This window comes from Felis catus, chromosome C2 (genome assembly GCF_018350175.1).
Source record: "Felis catus isolate Fca126 chromosome C2, F.catus_Fca126_mat1.0, whole genome shotgun sequence".
NCBI lineage: Eukaryota > Metazoa > Chordata > Mammalia > Carnivora > Felidae > Felis > Felis catus.
Window position 1 is genome coordinate 23302963 of NC_058376.1, and position 17096 is coordinate 23320058.

Genomic DNA, 17096 nt, shown 5'->3' on the forward strand with positions numbered 1-17096 from the left:
TGAAGGAATTCATCCTATAAGAAAGAGCAGGAAGAAATGACAGCCAGGGACTTAACCAACACAGATACAAGAAAGATGTCTGAACCAGAATTTAGAATCATGATAATAAGTATACTAGCTTGAGTCAAAAATAGATTAACATCCCTTTCTGTGGAGATAAATGAAGTAAAAGTTAGTCAGGATGAAATTTAAAAAAGCTATAACTGAGCTGCAATCTCGAATGGATGCCACAGAGGCAAAGATGGATGAGGCAGAGCAGAGAATCAGCGATACAGAGGATAAATTTATGGAGAATAATGAAGCAGAAAAAAAGGAGATTAAGGCAAAAGAGCAGATTTAAGAATTAGAGAAATCAGTGACTCATTAAAAAGGAACAACATCAGAATTATAGAGGTTCCAGAAGATGAAGAGAAAGAAAAAAGGGTAGAAGGGTTAGACATCAAAATCGAGGAAGCACAGAGGACTCCCATTAGATTCAACAGAAACTGACCATCAACAAGGCATATCATAGTCATATTCACAAAATACTCAGGCAAGGAGCGAATGATGAAAGCAGCAGGGAAAAAAAAAGTTCTTAACCTACAAGGGAAGACAGATCAGGTTTGCAGCAGACCTATCCACAGAAACTAGGCAGACCAGAAAGGAGTGGCAGGATATATTCAATGTGATGAATCAGAAAAATATGCAGCCAAGAACTCTTTATCCAACAAGTCTGTCATTCAAAATAGAAGGAGAGATTAAAAGTTTCCCAAACAAAAATTAAAGGAGTTAGTAGCCACTAAACTAACCCTGCAAGAAATTTTAAGGGGGACTCTCTGAGGGAAGAAAAGACAGAAAATAAATAAATAAATAAATAAATAAATAAATACCAAAAACAACAAAGACTAGAAAGGACCAGAGAACACCACCAGACATTCCAATTCTACAAGCAACATAATGGCAATAAATTCATACCTTTCAGTACTCACTCTAAATGTCAATGCACTAAATGTTCAAATCAAAAGACATAGGGTAATAGAATTGTTAAGAAAACAACATCCATCTATATGCTGTTTACAAGAGACCTGTTTTAGACCTAAAGACACCTTCAGATTGAAAGTAAGGAGATGAGAACCATCTATCATGCTAATGGCCAACAAAAGAAAGCTGAAGTAGCCACACTTATATCAAACAATCTAGAATTTTTAATAAAGACTGTATCAAGAGACAAAGAAGGGCATTATATCATAATTAAGGGGTCTATCCACCAAGAAGACCTAATAATTGTAAACATTTATGCTCCCAATGTGAAAGCACCAAAATATATAAATCAATTAAGCACAAACATATAGAAACTCATTGATAATAATAACATGATAGTAGGGGATTTCAACTCCCCACTTACAACAATGGAGAGATCATCAAATCAGAAAATCAACAAGGAAACAATGACTTAGAATGACACACTGGAACAGATGGAATTAACAGATATATTCAGAACATTGCATCCTAAAGCAGCAAAATATACATTCTTCTCCAGTGCACATGGAACATTCTCCAGAATAGACCACATGCTGGGACACAAATCAGCCCTCTACAAGTACAAAAAGATCGGTATCATACTGTGCATATTTTCAGACCACAACACTGTGAAACTAGAAATCAGTCACAAGAAAAAATTTGGAAAGGTAACAAAATACTTAGAGTCTAAAGACCATCCTACTAAAGAATGAATGGCCTAACCAAGAAGTTAAAGAGGAAATTAAAAAGTACATGGAAGCCAATGAAAATGATAACACCACAACCCAAAACCTCTGGGACTCAGCAAAGGCAGTCAAAAGAGGAAAGTATATAGCAAACCAGGCCTTCCTAAAGAAGGAAGAAAGGTCCCAGATACACAACCTAAACTTATACCTTAAAGAGCTGGAAAAAGAACAGCAAATAAAACCCAAAACAGCATAAGACAGGAAATAATGAAGATTAGAGCAGAAATTAATGCTATCAAAACGAAAAAAACAGTAGAACAGATCAGTGAAACCAGAAGCTGGTTCTTTGAAAGAATTAACAAAATTAATAAACCCCTAGCCAGTTTGATCAAAAAGTAAAAGGAAAGGACCCAAATAAATAAAATCAAGAATGAAAGAAGAGAGATCACAACCAACAAGTGGAAATAAAAACAATAATAAGAGAATATTATGAGAAATTATATGCCAATAAAATGGGTAATCTGGAAGAAATGGACAAATTCCTAGAAACATATACACTACCAAAACTGAAACAGGAAAAAATAGAAAATTTGAACAAACCCATAACCAGTAAAGAAATTGAATTAGATATCAAAAATCTCCCAAAAAACTAGAGTCCAGGACCAGATGGCTTTCCAGGGGACTTCTACCAAACATTTAAGGAAGAGTTTACACCTATTCTCTTGAAGCTGTTCCAAAAAATAGAAATGGAAGGAAAACTTCCAAACTCTTTCTATGAAGCCAGCATTACCTTCATTCCAAAACCAGAAAAGACCCCACTAAAAAGGAGAACTACAGACCAATTTCCCTGATGAACATGGTTGCAAAAATCCTCAACAAGATATTAGACAACCAGATCCAACAATACATTAAAAAAAATTATTCACCATGACCAAGTGGGATTTATACCTGGAATGCAGGGCTGGCTCAATATCCACAAAACAATCAATGTGAATCGTCACATCAATAAAAGAAAGGACAGGAACCATATGATCCTCTCAATAGATGCAGAGAAAGCATTTGACAAAATACAGCATCCTTTCTTGATAAAAACCCTCAAGAAAGTAGGGATAGAAGGATCATACCTCGATGATCATAAAAGCCATATATGAATGACTCAACGCTAATATCATCCTCAATGGGGAAAAACTGAGAGCTTTCCCCCTAAGGTCAGGAAGAAGACAGGAATGTCCACTCTCATCACTGTTATTCAACATAGTACCAGAAGTCTTAGCCTCTGCAATCAGAAAATACAAAGAGATAAAAGGCATCCAAATTGTCCAGAAGGAGGTCAAACTTTCACTCTTGGCAGATAACATGATATTCTATATGGAGAATCCAAAATATTCCATCAAAAAACTGCTAAAACTGATCCATGAATTCAGCAAAGTTGCAGGATATAAAGTCAATGCACAGAAATAGGTTGAATTCCTATACACAAACAATGAAGCGACAGAAAGAGAAATCAAGGAATCTATCCCATTTACAATTGCACCAAAAACCATAAAATACCTAGGAATAAATCTAACCAAAGAGGTGAAAAATCTATACACTGAAAACTATAAAAAGCTTATGAAAGAAATTTAAGAAGACACAAAAAAAAAATAGAAAAAGATTCCATGTGCAGAGACTCATTAAAATAGCTAATATCCGTATACCTGTCTCCATAACCAAATAATTGCCTTTATATTCTGCTCATACGACTGCATATTGCATAGAATTTCATATGTGAGTATGATCATTTATAAGATTTTAGCCATGAAACAGAGTTTTCCATAAATATATCAGGCTAATATGGTTGATAATCATTATACTATAGAATACTATTTTGTGACTTTGCCAAATTCTAAATGAAGAACAAACCTGTATTTCCACTTTGCTAAATCAATAAGTAGCTACCAATAAAAACTACATTAAAATGAATTCCTGAATATCACAAAATGATGCTTAAAATATAACTAAGCAGAAGTAGCTAAAATTAACCATTAAATAAACATTTAAATTGTTTATTTTGCAGCCTTATTTATTTTGACTATTGAATTTTTTAAATCTCTTTAAGGAGATTTTCATAAATACTCTTAAATACTTTCAACCAAAATTTAGTGCTCAGCATTTTTGAATCACAGATTTTAGAGGATATTTTAGGGAAAAAAAGAACTCAAGTCTGGGAAAGTAATTTATTTCTAAATTATATAGCAATTCAAATGGACGTTAAGTTATTATAATGTTATAATTTTTATAATCAAAACAATGGGTGAGTAAGAAATGTTTATTTCACCATGGCTTATTTTATTATTATAATTAACCCAGTTAGAAATGTTGTATGAAAACAAACAAACAAACAAAAACAAAAAACAACTCTCTGCCTTTTTGGTCATGTTCTTCAGAAGAGAAAGGAATCCTTGTGACATTGCAAATATGGCCATGGACATTCTATCAACTGCTTATAATAAAGAGCAGCTCCGAAAAAAAGCAACAAGCAGCTTGGGAGAATTAAAGACAACTTGGAAAAGACTGTTGAATTCAAGTGAGAAATAAGCCAACAGTTATAACCCTGAGTTTTTTCCAGAATAAGTTTAACATTAGAACAATTTCATCTTTCTCTCCATTCTCCAAATTAGTTTTGAAAATAACTCAATGGATGTTAAAGGGTGAAACTTTTGCATAACTGTATATTTAGGGATATACACTTAGGTAAAGGTTCAGAAATATAAATTGGGTTGCTATTGCATTCCACATGTAAAGGTAACAGTAATATACTCCTCAGTTGGAAAATATTCTTCATTGATTATAAACATAAAAAGAAGCTTCCGAGAGCTTAATCTGAAAGAATATTTTCACTCAAAATTACATCAAGATAATTTACTACCTGTATTTTTAGATATTTTAATATAATATTAAATAATATATTTTAATATAGAGTGTTATTGTGTTACAATATGTGAATTAGACAAAATACTTGTTCACAAAAATTGATGATGAATACAGAGGAAGGTTTACACAAATACATACACACACACCATACATATATTTGCAGTATACCAGTGTTTTCATTTTCTATATATTTTCAATATATAAAATAGTTTTTAAATATTCAACATGTAAATTTTTATGTATTTTTATGTATTATTTACTTTTATTTTATAATACAAGATAATCTTTAAATTACTTAAAATTTATTTCATTAAGTTCAAGTTATATTGTGGTGACAAAAACCGTATTTTACTTCATGATCTTCTTTTAGGCATAATTCATTAGTCAATGGGAAATCCCATCATTCCATGCCAAAAATCTGTGTATGTGGTTAATAGCTTACTAAACTTATATTGCTAAATCTGTACATATATTAAAGCTACCATTGTCCTTCAGGAACTGTGAAATTTACCTGCTGTTCCTCTGTAATCTAAACTGTTTTAACAATATTTAAAAGTGATGCATTACTCCCTACATTGGTCCCCATAATCTGTGCTTAACATTTCCATCCATAGGGGCACCTGGGTGGCTCAGTTGGTTAAGTCTGACTTCAACTGAGATCATGATCTCACAGTTCATGAGTTCCAGCACCCCCCACCCCCATCAGGCTCTGTGCTGACAGCTTGGAACCTGGAGCCTACTTCGGATTCTGTGTCTCCCTCTCACTCTGCCCCTCCCTTGCTCACACTCTGTTTCTCTGTTTCTCAAAAATGAATAAATGTTAAAAATAAATAAATAAATTAAAAAAAAATAAACACTTCCATCCAACCTGCATTTGCTGCCCATTTCTTCAACAACTACCATACTTACTGCTTCCAATTTTCTCTTTCCTGCCATTATATTTTTTTCTGGAGCAATTGCAATTCAAGTAATCCTTAAACCTCTAGTACTTTCCGTTGAATTTTTATGTCTTGGGATAGTTTTATTTGCTTAAAAATAATTGCTGTTTGTAAGAATCTTCAACACGATAAATTCTCCTGCTTGTCCAAAGGGAAATTCTCAGCAATATTACTTTTCAAAAATGACTTGTCTATTTTGTGTATTCATTTACACAAAAATAATAGTGACTATAATAGTATGTCTGACACATAATTGGCATCCAGCAAATATTTGTCAATTAGATAAATATGAATTAGCTTCCATTTTTTTATAACTTTCATTTTTAGTTGCTTATATACTAGATACTTGACATTGATATATACTGTTATACATATATATTGATACATATATACGTATGTAGACATACATATGTGTGTCTATAGATGGATGTATAAATAGAGAGAGAAGGAGAGAAGAATGGAGGGACAGTCAGATGGATGGGCAGACAGATACATTGAATTATCCCTACTCCTAGAAGGTGAGAGTGAAGTTGAAGAACTGGTCGTGGACTAAGTCTTACAGTTGGCAACATTGGCAGGACTCAAAACCTCTGGACTTTCCATTACATCCCTTCCTCTGATAATATTTATCTTCTTATGCAAAAGTTCCATATTTAGAAGAAAAAAATTCTGACTAAACAAGGAATTAATTTTTTATGCATCCATATGCCTTTTAATTTTATTTTTAATTTATTTATTTAAATTCAAGTTAATTAACATACAGTATAGCTTTCAGGAGTAGAAACTAGTGATTCATCATTTACATTTAACACCCAGTGCTTATCCCAGTAAAAGAGGAATCCATTGCATAGTCCTCGGATCTTTAAATTTGCTGGGGCATCCTCATGAAAATAAGGCCCTGGGAAAGGATTTTATACATTTAAATTTAAATACAAAAGAAGTCACTATGTTAAAAACCAAACTACTATTTTCTGAGAAAAGGATATGCTAAGAAGCTTAGAACTCAATGTATAAAATGAATCAGAGGAGTAAATCTTAGGGAAGTTACCTCTGTTTCTTTCCAGTGTACTCTTGAAGCAATGTATTTATGAAGCATTTATTGTTTTTAGCTCCAACTATAGCCATTTGATTCCCATCTGATCCAGATTTGGAATTCCTTTCTATCTTCACTCTACAAAATAAATCAGTAATGCGAGGAGAACCCCATCATAGGAAGAAAATATTTTCACAGTTGTCTGCCTTTCAGTAATTAACACTCACTTCTCAATACACAAAACACTGGGCTCACACATGCACATGTTTATGAAATATTTCTTAGGTGAGTAATAAATATAAGTCTTCTAACATATTACACCCCAGATTGGTATATTTTATGCTAATTCATTTGGTATAGAAAACAAAGAACACAGACTTTAAGCATTCCCCAAAACACTAATAGCTTACAATAGAACAGTTTATTTTTATCAAGAATGAAAAATAAAAGGTGAAAAAAATTACATGCATTGGGAAAAAAAGTGATGTACTATAAGAAAGATTTTGTGATTTTCCTTCCATTCGAGCATTAAAGAATAATATCACTTCAGGGAACTTATAGCTAAAATTGCAGTGAGTATCTATATTAAGGGCCAACTCTGAAAAGCAATGAAATGTTAAGGTATCAAAAAAAGGCTTTGAAAACATTTTTAAAAGTCATTTTTTACCTTGAATTAGCCAGGATGTAAAATCTTCTTGGCACTCATTTGTTTGCTTAAAAGGATGAATGAATGAATGAATGAATGGTTGGTTGGTCACTAGAAATATTCCTTAGGAATACAGCTTTTAGACCGGATTATTATGTCTGTCAGTTGATCAAGATTTCATATTGTTTTCCCAGCTCCGTCTCTCTATTTCTTAAGCTTCTACTGCCTAACAGATTCTTCAGCTTCCAGCTCTACTCTGTGCCTCCTGTCTCAGGGCCTCTGACTGCTGCAATTCACCGAGGTACAGCTCAGGGAGCTTCGGTTCATCCTCCAAGTGGACCTGAAGGTCAGCATGCCTGCCCTTGGGCTCAAGTGTCTCAAAGTTATTCTGGATCTTCTTAATCGGATCTAACATCTGCAGTTGTTGTTTTCCCCTGTTCTCTGATCTGCATGTTAATTTTTCAAGATAAAGCAAGTGAAATACTAGGAACATATTCTTATCAAAATGGAATGCATTACATATCAAATGATCATCTTTAATGTCATTGAAATGGGAATCATCTGTATGACATTTCATTAGCAATCAGTCTAGAAAAATAAAGAAGTAATGATAGACCAAATCTTTGGACAACTTCTTGGGTTTTTTTTTTTCCTCCTGATAATGATGAGGTAAAACATTAAAATTCAAAGGTTAAAAAAAGATCTATCATGACAACTCTTCCTCCCACCTTGTACCCTCGCCACTCGGTTTTCCCACACTAACTACAAAACCCGTCTTATTAAACTTGCACATTTTTTTCAGAGATAACTTACGTGCATGCATGAAGGACTAACTACCTAGCTGGACGTTTGTATTTTTTATACAAAAAGATGCATAACATAGAGTAGTTTTCACCTTACTATTTGCTTTAGCAATATTTTTAGAACTCCTTTCTTCCAATTTTCACTCATGTCCCTCTATCTTTCATAGGACTATGTGCAGCACATCCCTAAATCCTCACTACTTTGCTTGACTTTTGCTTATGTGTTTATTTGCCGTTTCAAATTTGTAAATATATTGTAACGAAACACTCCAGGATGGGGTCTTATTGATTTAAAGGGTATATTTGTTAGTTTGAAAGATAACTTGCCCACATGCATTTTTAGTGCTTTGCAAACCCACCAGCAATATATGGGAGGGTCTCTTATTGCCCATCTTACTAATGTATAAATAGAATCCAACATTAGCATCTTTGCCCATCTGACAGTAGAAAACCATACCACAGTGATTTGTGTTTCATTCATTTATTTGTTATCAGAAGGAAGGTTGAAGACTGTTTGTCATGTTTAAAAGCTACTTGTATCTGCTTTTTTTCAGAACTCTTTACCATATTGCCTATTTTTTCTATAAAGTTTGTTTTCTTAAGAATTTAAGAATTTTTTATGACTATGTATTTTTATAACTATATATTGTTTCAGTTAGGTGTTGTAAATGTTTTTCCACATTTAGCAAATTCTTTCTTAAGGTGATTTGTTTTCTTATCTAGAAGATTTTTATTTCTGTTAGGTCAGATAAATTTTCATTGCCGGGCGCCTGAGTGGCTCAGTCAGTGTCCAACTCTTGAGTTTGATTCAGGTCACGATGTCAGGGTTTGTGGGCTCAGGCCCCGTGTCAGGCTCTGTGCTGACAGCCCAGAGCCTGGAGCTTGTTTCAGATTCTGTGTCTCCCTCTCTCTCTGCCCCTCCCTTGTTCAAGCTCTGTCTCACTCTCTCTTTTTCAAAAATAAACATAAAAAAAAAAAAAGTAAAACTGTCATCATGTGGTTTCTTCTCTACTTTTATGATTCTACTTTCTATCTTTAAATTTGTTTTCTGGGGTGCCTGGGAAGCTCAATCAGTTGAGCATCTGACTTTGGCTCAGGTCATGATCTCACGGTTCGTGGGTTTGAGTCCGTCCCATGTCAGGCTCTGTGCTGACAGCTGGGAGCCTGGACCCTGTTTCTCATTCTGCGTCTCCATCTCTCTCTGCCCTTCCCCTGCTTGCGCTCTGTCTGTCTCTCTCTTTCTCAAAAATAAATAAACATTTTAAATAAATAAATAAATAAATAAATAAATAAATAAATAAATAAATTTGTTTTCCATTTGGATATGGATTCAAGCATTTTCCCCCAGACAACTGTCATTAATTTATCAAAGATCTTCTTCCTGGCCTTTGCTATATATTAAATTTTTATAGGCATTTAGGTACCTTTCTGGACATTCCATTGTTTTACATTTACCTGTCTGCTCATACACTACTATCATAGTTTCCTAATAATTTTATCTTATTACATAAGTATTTATCCATATTTTGTTAATAATTTTATTTCCTGATTTCCTATTAAAAATTTATTTACTTATTTATCATCTTAAAAATATAACATGTGTTCATAATATAATTGTTAAATTATATATATCATTGTGTATACATGTATATATGTATATATCATATAGATGTATGCATAATACATATAGTGTGACATATATACTTCTCACTAAATAGATGATTTTTGCCTTCCTGAGGATGGAAAAAATGTTTCCTGTTATGTTTCATTGTTATTTTAATATGTTTCTGGCTCATGTTTGCTAATACATGGTATTTTTGCTTGTGTATTAATAAATCAGATTGTTTTATTTTTCTTTTTTTTCCTTTTTTGCAACATCTTTGAAGAGTTGGGACATCATGGCAGGCAAATTTCAGAAACAGTGAAAAAATCTTTTTCTTGTGACACCTGGGTGGCTCAGTTGGTTAAGTGACCGACTTCAGCTCAAGTCATGACCTCACAGTTCGTGGGTTCAAGCCCCACATCGGCTCTGTGCTGAACACTTGCTCAGAGCCTGGAGCCTGCTTCAGATTCTGTATCTCCTCTTACTGCCCCTCCCCTGCTTGTGCTCTGTCTTACTCTGTCTTTCAAAAAACAAAAAAAAAAAGAGAGGGAGGGAGCCAAACCATAAGAGACTCTTAAAAACTGAGAATAAACTGAGGGTTGATGGAGGGTTTGAGGGAGGGGAAAGTGGGTGATGGGCATTGAGGAGGGCACCTGTTGGGATGAGCACTGGGTGTTGTTTGGAAACCAATTTGACAATAAATTTCATATTAAGAAAATAATAAATAAATAAATATAAAAAAAATCTTTTTCTTTTCAGAAACAAGTTTAAAAACTGTGGAAATTTCTGTTCTCTAAAATTGAAATCTCCATTAGTATGCTCTGGCCCTTTGGGTTTTTGAGGATTTAGGATCAAATTTATCTGCTTTTTTCAATGAACTATTTGTGTATTTGGTGTTTTGTCTGCACTAGTATTATTTATAGTAACATGTGTTCATACTAAATTGTCCTTTTCATTCAGGATTTCACTTATTTTCATAGTTTTGAGCAAAACTGTTCCTGTTTCTTTAAAGCTTCAATGTATCAATGGTTATTTTCCCATTATAGTTGTATATGTGTGTTGTACGTGTTCCTCCTTATTTCTGATTATTACTGCTTCTTATGTATGTTCATATTTTATTCAGAGAATTGGATTAAATATTTAATTACCAAATATAATACTATTTTGCCACTGACCTATTACTTTTAGCTATTTAATATTTTCTTCCATCTTCTTTATTTTGTGGTTTTTCCTTAAGCTTTTGAGTTATATGCTAAAAATGTTAAATTTTATTTTTAATTGAATACAAAAATTTAGAATTATCCATTATTCTCATAGTAAGTATTTTAGTTGTATCCCAGGTAAAGATGCAGTTTTGATTTCCTTTTGACCTAAGAGTTGTTTGAAGAAAGTTTTCTTGTTGATTTGTTTTTTATTCCTTTTTAATGTTTGTTTATTTATTTTGAGAAAAAAAGCACAAGAGGGTGAGGGGCAGAGAGAAAGGGAAAGAGACTCCCAGGCACTGTCAGTCCAGAGCCTGACAGGGGGCTCAATCCCATGAACCGTGAGATCATCACCTGAACTGAAATCAAGATTTGGACACTCAACCGATTGAACCACCCAGGGGCCCATGCTTTTTAATTTTTATGCGTGGTGGGCTTTTTAAATTCTGATTTGTTATCCGTAACTAGTTTTATTTCATTGAGATCAAAGAATGTTCTCTGTACTATTTTTTTTATTGACAGAATTCATTGAAAATTTCTTTGTAGAGAGATAGATAAGATTGTTTAAATGTTCCCTGTATGAGTGAAAAAGAATGTCTAATTTCTGTTTTCCAGAGGTATAGTGCGATATATTGGAATTAGACCTGACTTGCTATTAAGTCTTTATATAATTATCTCACTTGGTTTGCCATGGGATTATGGGGGTATAGTAAAATGTTTTCTTCCTACACTCTGTCTCCATCTGTTTTTTCTATTTTGTCCCCTGTGGTTGTTGTATGAATGCAGATGCTGTGTTATGTGTTGCATAGACATTTGTATAGTACTTTGATATAAACTTTAAGTGTTTGGGTATAAACTTGGTTGTTTTTCAGTTATTTAGAATATTTTCCAGTTCCACCCCCATCTCTTCCAAATCTGGAAGTTATTGTACTTTTATTTTTTGGCAATCAGCTAGATGAACAGTTGTAGTTCATTGTGAATTTAATTTTCTTTTCCTTGACCATTAAGAAGATAAGGCACCATTTTCCATCACATGTTAATTGGTCATTTGGTTTTCCTATTAGTGATTTTTTTTGTATAATTTTTCTGTTTCTGTGTTGTAATGGATTTAATTTTGTTATCAATATATATACATGATTTGTATAATAGAGTTATTAACCCTTTATTTGCTATCTGAATTTCAAACATTCCTCCTGTTTATTTATATACCCTGGGTGTGCCGTATAGTTTGTCTTACCAAAGTTTTAAATTTTATAGAGCTAAATATGTCTTCTTTCTCATGTACAGCTTCTAGGTTTCTTGTGTTGATAGGAAAGTCAAGCTTGAGATTACCTTTTTGACTTCCTAATGTGTCTCTAATAAGTTGGACCTTTATTTCCACCATAAACACAAAATTTTCAAGTAAACCAGCCATATGATTTCTGCCCCTTCAGGAACAGTCAGTCTATTCATGGCCTTTAGCTATTGTGATCACTGTCCAGTACTATGGTGAACTGTGTGACTTTTAATTTCATTTTTATAGTTCTTATTTAAGAATGTGTTATATCTCACCATTGACATAAATTCTCTTTTAATGTGTATGTGCTTCATATATTTTTGTTTCTGCTCTAAATTGTCTTTTTTTTAACTATTAAAATAGGACCAGGGGCACGGCCTTTTGCAAAAATAGTTGTTCTAATTTGACTTGAGAATAATATGTAATCTCAAATTATTGGGAGCAATAGTCTACTTCTATTCATTAGATGACTTCAAACTGTTTCTAATTGTGCTGATTTTATTCCACATGCTTTTATTAGATTTTTTATCTGCTTTGTCTGACAGAAATATATTCTAAAAATAGTGAAGTTTATCTATTTTCCCTTTCATATTATGTCAAATTTTCTTGTCTATATGTTGAAGTTATGTGATCCTTTACAGAAAAATTTTGTATCCTTATCTATCTATCCATTTATCTATCCAGAAACTATTATGTTTCAATGATCTCTTTAAAGAATAGGGATTAAATTTGTATGTTATAGACATTGTGATTTAGTTATTAAGCGTACGTGCTCAAGTAGAACTGGTTTTAATTCCATATCCACTATTTACTTTCTATTTGACCTTGGCACTTCCTGCCTATTTCTAGGTCTTAGTTCTTTATGTAAAATGGAGATAAATGTCAGCCTCAAAGAGCTGTTATAAGGATTCAATGCAATAAGGTATTCAGAACACTAAACATGGTCTGACACTGAGAATGAGTTCAAGAACTTAAGGATACTGTCACTCCTCAGTTTTTCAGTTTGCAACTTCATTAAATATACATTTCTAAATTTGCATCCTAACTACTGCTTCTCTACTATTGATTTTATTGTTTGTTTGTTTTTTTTACTTTCTTGAGATACTTTCAGTATTCCTTTTTTTTTTATAAAAAACAACAAGGTATTTGAAAGATAATTGTTCTTATTTTGACATAGCTTTGGTCACACTCCTAATTTTTTTATTGGTAATACTTTTACTTTTCTTATTTTTTCCAACAGATTTTATTTTTAGAAAAGTTTTAGGTTCACAACAAAATTGAACAAAAGGGACAGTGGTTTTCCTTTACTTCCTGCCCCCACATGCATATAGTGTCCCCTATTACCAACATTACCCACTAGACTGGTATTTTGTGACTGTTGATGAATTTCCATTGACACATAATTATCACCCAAAGGCCATAGCTTAGAATTAGAGTTTACTCAGTGTTGTACATTCTATTTTTTTAAATTATCCATTATTGTGATTTTTGCAAAATGTTACAGGAAGATTATTTAGCATTATGTATACATACTTAATGTTGACCAATTCTACCTCAAAGTTATCATGTATATAATCAAGAACTCAGCTCTTAGATTCATAGCAGCTTTATTTATTATAGCATAGGCTGGAAAACCAACTAAATCTCTGTGATTCTGGATTGATTTGAAAAAATAGTTTTAAATATTCATATAATGACTCAATTTGAAATTAAATTGTAATATATACCCAAACTTTATTAGTATTGCAAACTTTTCATATGTATTTTTATGGAAAACGTAAACTATTTGTATGTCTGTGTACCTGTATGCATATGTGGGCATGTGTGCCTGCTTATAATTTTGCAATGAGGCAGCTTGAAAGCTCCTCATGGAGGCTAGGCATTCAGTTTTCCACAGGAACCCTAATTCGGCTCCAATGGTGCCTCTGAAGGATTACTGGGCCAGTGGAAGAGGCAAATCACAATTGTACCAGATATCCATATCTTCGGAAAAAGGATAAATATCCATGGCATACTGTCCCCATTTAAAACGGTAAGTAGAAAAAGTAGAATATATTTTAAAAAAATATGCAGAGGGGCGCCTGGGTGGCGCAGTCGGTTAAGCGTCCGACTTCAGCAAGGTCAGGATCTCGCAGTCGGTGAGTTTGAGCCCCGCGTTGGGCTCTGGGCTGATGGCTCGGAGCCTGGAGCCTGTTTCCGATTCTGTGTCTCCCTCTCTCTCTGCCCCTCCCCCGTTCATGCTCTGTCTCTCTCTGTCCCAAAATAAATAAAAAAACGTTGAAAAAAAAAATTTAAAAAAAAATATGCAGATATAGTTGTTTTTACTAGAGGATTATGTATTATGATAGTAACAATTTTTAGAAACTTTTGTTAAGTAAACACAGCTAATAGAGCCCTCTATTCAACTCAAGCCCTGGAGGAATATCTGGATTCTGCAGATCATTTGATGAAAAAAACATAGGCGGGGAGCCTGGCTGGCTCAGCGGGTTAAGCATCCAACTTCAGCTCAGATCATGATCTCCCAGTCCCTCATGATTTCGCGGTCTGGGAGTTGGAGCCCCACGTCAGGCTCTGTGCTGACAGCTAAAAGCCTGGAGCCTGCTTCGGATTCTGTGTCCGCCCCTCTCGTCCCTCCCCCACTCGAGCTCTGTCTCGCTGTCTCTCAAAAATAAATAAATGTTTAAAAAATTTTTTTAAAACATAGGCATGTGAGTAATATAATGCTAGCATCCGCCATCATTATACACTCTTAAGTACGTTGCTAATTTGGGCCTCAAAACATAGAAAATCCCAAAGTATGAGATACAGATATTTTTGAAACAAATATTGTGTGGGAAGTATTGTAATTTTCAGAAGAGCTCTTTAAACTAACTTTATGGTTTGAATCAGAATGTATATAATAAAGAAAACATGTAACATATAATCACAATGTATAAGATACCACAAAGGAAATCGTGTGTAAGAGAAATCAACATGGAGGTCTGTAACTAAAGGAAATTTATCTATAGCTTTCTTTTGGAAAAATGAACAGATGCTGTTTTTCAGTGTAAACACCTAACTTGCTGTCAAGTAGATTCTATAAGGAAAAGTTAGTTCCTTTTCTGGCAAAAAAAAAAAAAAAAAAAAAAAAAAAAAAAAAAAAAAAAAGAAAGAGAGAGAGAGAGAGATAATTAGGAATTGCAATATTAATGGACATAGACTTCTTGAACTTATGTCTTATGAGAAAATTGGAAAGCATAAAAATGACAAATAACTGTCTTGTATTGAATATTCCTTCTGCCATAAATTGAACTTAATTTGACTCTTTCTGGACATACTACTCAAATGCTATTTGCTGCTACACAGCAATTTGATCTAAAAGGCCTGTGGGATATTCCAAAAAGTGTCAGCACATTTTTTCAGCATTTATTGTCTGCCTAGCACCATATCTAACACAGGAAAAGCAATTAAATGATAGATGAGTAATTGCATTGGTGAATTAATGAATGGATGAAAGAAAAATGTTCAATATGTCCACAATGTATATCATAATTATTTGACATAGCATTATTTCTTCAATCTCCTAGGGTGTGTTCAAAAGACTCACTATCTTCTGTCTCTATCTCTGTCTCTCTCCCTCACAGACATTTGTGTGAAAACCCACTCCTCCCATACAAAACCCTTGCGCAATTTTCAATGAAGACAAATATTGCTTTGACTTCAGAACTTTGAGAACTATTATCACATCCAAATGCTTCCCTCCGTCATACGCAAACATTTCCTGGGGGCAATGGGGGAGCAGACTAGGGGTCCTGCAAGAACTGGTGTCACTCATGTCTAAATCTCTAAACTCTTCTAGAATTCATCACCCTTACCACTCATTTGACACTTCAAATATATATAGCTTCATCTGGTATAAACTATTTTATTTCTATTAGCTAGACTTCCCCACTAAAAGGAAAAATAAACCTAATAGCAAGGGAAGAAACACCCTCTTATAGTTAGTGGGTACACAGTTCTGATTGCTTAGAAGACTTGCGGAGGCAATAAAAGCAAATTCCTAAGTCAAAGGCAGGACCTAAACAGCCCACATCTCGTATATAGAATTACAAGTTTCTTATCACTTCTATAGCTATGTACTCTCTCCAGACATGTGGGTAGCACTTAAAATTCTCCCAGAGCTCTTTAGTCTTGTGTTGAAAAGTATTTTGAACTGCAGAGATGGTGTCCCACCTCAGGTCTTAACTTTTATCATGCCACCCCGAAATCCAAAATCTTTGAATTCAGAATTTTCCTATAACTCGTTTTGAATGACAAAGTATGGTCAGAATGATAATGAAGCTATTTAGAAGATTCCCTTTGTATTGTGTTGCTGTTTTTAATTCCAATTAACATGTGTATGTTTCATCCACTGTCCTTCAGAAATACTTGTGCACTGCCAAGACCCTACTGACCTATGGAGTGATACGCATCGTATCTGTGTCAATTTATCTTGCTAAATTATGGAACACCCGAATCCTGAAACACATTTGACCCCAAAGATTTTGAGTAAGGGTTTGAGAATCTGTACTATTTATTGACCACATACTTTAGGCCATGCTTTCTCAAATGTGTACATATGCAAGGAGTTAATTTAAAAAAAATAAAGCAAATAAACTCTGCAGTGAATTGAACCAAAATAATTCCTAGCATGGTGAATTTTAACCTCCTTTATGGAAAACAGAAAATAATTTTTTCATATTCAGTTTTTAATAATAATTTTAACAATAAAAATGTTCTTCTAAATAATTCAGATTATGTAGAGTCTGTTTCTGTAGAGCAGAGAAAATACACGGTGAGAAAATAATCCATATACTATTTCCTACATCATGTATATGTTCTTATATTAGTAATTCATTTTGAAGTTTGGCACAGTTTATTAATATTTAGTGCATCTAACTCAGTGCTTTGCACATTGACTTGAAAATATGCTGGAGATGTAAATTTAAATGACATTTTAAATTAAAACCAATTAGAAA